Source organism: Cyprinodon variegatus, unplaced genomic scaffold, assembly GCF_000732505.1.
Source record: "Cyprinodon variegatus isolate N-32 unplaced genomic scaffold, C_variegatus-1.0 Scaffold771, whole genome shotgun sequence".
Taxonomy (NCBI): domain Eukaryota; kingdom Metazoa; phylum Chordata; class Actinopteri; order Cyprinodontiformes; family Cyprinodontidae; genus Cyprinodon; species Cyprinodon variegatus.
In genome coordinates, this window is record NW_015151224.1 from 79,078 (window position 1) to 82,504 (window position 3,427).

Here is a 3,427-nt window from a genome sequence, read left to right on the forward strand (position 1 = left end):
TGCAGAAAGCCTGAGGTCCTTTAAATCAAGACTAAAAACACATTTGTTTAGGATTGCCTTCAACGGTTCTAGTTAAAAAGTTCAACTGAAACATCATTAGTTTAACTTTTTTCTTTAGTCCAACTGTTTTTAACGTTCTTTCTTGTTTCTTGATTTTTTATTATCATTTTTCTTTTTTTCTACTTGCTTTGATTCAGTTTTATTTTCCTATATTTTAATCATGTAAAGCACTTTGCATTGTCTTTGTACTAAATTGTGCTATACAAATAAATTTGCCTTGCCTTGCCTTTGTTTGGTGAGTGAAACTGAGAAGTTTAGCCAAAAAATAACAATCAGACAATATTTTTTCAGACAGGGGGCAACTTATTATTTGCAGAAATCTATTAAAAAATATTTAAAAGCTGCTTGTTGTGTTTATGCTGTTTATTTTCCTCTAATGTATGCCATTGTTGGAAATATCTGAGTGATACAAATGGACAAAAACAAAGGAAGATTTGAACATGTCAAATTTATATAGAAAACAGAAGCACTGATTTAGGCATAAGAAGAAAAGTTACAGGCAAGTATCCCTTTTTTTCACCTACAGTATAGATACAAAAACACACTGAATATTGTCATAATCACATCAATATGCTTGGTTTTTATGTTGGTGTTTCAATATTATGTAAATAGAGGCAAGACATTTATATTTAATTTGTGTATTGAATAAACAACATTAGGATAATTAAACATATCAACCAACATTAAACAGGATCTTGAGTTTTTATGTATTATTTAATATAAAATATATTAACATATTTTGTCATCACCTGATTTGCTGGGAAAATTAAACTTTACAACATAACCTGAAACTAGAACAGGCCAGCTAAGATAAATTTAGGCACATTCTCCAATCACTTACAAGTTTCAAAACAAATGAAATCATTGTGTCGTCATGTCATTCCTTTGGACTGAATAAATCCTTCCACCTGGTGACTTTTCACTTCCTGCCTACTAGCCCCACCCCTCTCTCCATAAATGGTCAACAGGAACTGTTCATCACAACAAAAAATGTTTTCAGCCAACGTCACACACAAGTATTGCAAATAATTTCCTGTAAGTCGAAACTCTTTAGATAAAGTTTCAGCTGTATTAAAAATACAGTTTATTAGCATTTATTTTTACTGTTCAAGAGAACAACATTTCCTTAAAAGAGGTACTGCTAATATTTCTAAAGGAAGCTGAGCTTTGGAAAACTACACAGCATTTGGTAAAAAGAAACCAATTTTACCTACATAAAGTCATCATATAAGAATAATCAGTTTGGATTAGACTTTAGCTGAATTCAGATAAATCTGAAGTGATCTGAGAAAGGCCATCAGATTGTTCAAGTCCCACATTGAAAACTTCCCCTTCCTTCTTTCACAGGACAACCACTAAGATTCCAAAGATGAGTGATTCCTTTTTATAAATAAGTCTTACTTAATTTGGGTCAGTCTGCAGGATTTTTAAGTTATTGACATACATCCAGCATATTATAAATCAAGCAGTTTGGTCATCCTTAAGCTGTTGAAGTTAGGCCAAACTTTAAAGTGAACTCCTCCGGCCAAAGGAGGGCAATGATTTAAGAGGCATCCTCCAGATCAGTTAAATCACATTTTTATTTCTTACAAAATTTACAATAATAACAATACTTTGGATTTGTAATGCACTTTATATTTAAACAAATCCCAAAGTGCTAAATAGTAAAACAGGTAAGTAAAAATACATGGAGAGCATGAGAAATAAAAAGTGAAAAAAAGATGAAATAATCAAAGACAATAAAAAAGGGGAAGAGTTCAATTAAAAGCTCTCCTGAAAACGTGGGTTTTGAGGCCACGTTGAAAAACATCCACAGTCTGTGGGGTCCTCAGGTGGCCAGGGAGAGCGTTTCACAGCCTGGGAGCAGCTGAAAAGAAAGCCCGATCTCCCATTGTACGAAGCTTCGTCCTTAATGGTTTCAGCAGATATGTTGCAGTAGATCGGAGGTTACATGTTGAGGTCTGTGGGGTGAGAAGTTCCTTAAGGTAGGGTGGGGCATCCCCATTGATGCACTGGTGGGTAAGGAGGCAATTCTGGGGATTGGGGGCTCGGGGATGTCTGGCGCCCGGGTGGTTAGTGTGCCATAATTGGCCTATGGGGGTGGACTACCAGGGTTGTGGTTGCCTAGCAGCCATGGGTATTAGAGGACCCTATAGATGTGGGGTCCTGGAATGGCTGTGACTGGCTTGGGGCGGGGTGGGATTTTTACCTGCTCTGGCGTCTGTGGGGGCGGGTGTGCCTTTAGTGGGGGGATGTTGTGGGGGAGGCGGCCCGGGGGGGATTGTCCCTCCTTTTTCTGTCTTGGGCCCTGCAGCTTTGTAAATCCTTTATAAACAAGCATGCGCGTCCATACATACCACGGGAGTTTACTTCCAGGTGTTCACCGATACCGATTAAAACTAAATACTAAGCTGCAGCTACAGTTATTGAAAAATACCGTTTGCTGTATAGAGTTCTTAACCCTCACCTGTTTGAGTTATGCTGATTAGTTAAAGTTCAGGCATGCTGCGGTTGTCCCGTAAGAGACAGATACAGATAAAGTTGGATAATTGATTTTTATGTAAAATAAGTTTCTAAACTACATAAGTTTACTCACATTCAGCACCAACATACAGGTCCTTCATTTTATTAGCATATTGTCATAATGTTCATTATTTTCCAGAATGTAATGATAAAACTTGAACATTCATATATCTTAGAATCATTGCACACTAACTGAAACATTTCAGGCCTTTCATTGTCTTAATACGTATCTTAAGCATACAGCTCATGAAAACCCAAGATTCCGTTCTCACAACATTAGCATATCATTAAAAGGTCTCTAAACGAGCTATGCAGCTAGTCATCTGAATAAACAAATTAACTCTGAACACCTGTGAAAGATTTCTGAGGCCTTTAAAACTCCCAGCCTGGTTCATCACTCAAAACCCAAATCATGGGTAAGACTGCCAGACTGCTGTTCAGAAGGCCATCATTGATAACCTCAAGCAAGAGGGTACGACACAGAAAGATATTTCTGAACGAATAGGCTGTTCCCAGAGTGCTGTATCAAGGCACCTCAGTGGGAAGTCTGTGGGAAGAAAAAAGGTGTGACAGAAAATCTGGACAACGAGAAGAGGTGACCATGAGGAAGATTGTGGAGAATGGCCGATTCCGGACCTTGGGGGACCTGCTGAAAAGCTTTATAGAGATAAAGATTTCATTTTTCAGCACCAGCCGACACCTGCTCACAGTACCAAAACCACTGGTAAATGGTTTAGTGACCATGATATCACTTTGCTCAATTGGCCTGCCAACTCTCCTGACCTGAACCCCGTAGAGAATCTGTGGGATATTGTGAAGAGAAAGTTGAGAGACCCAAGACCCA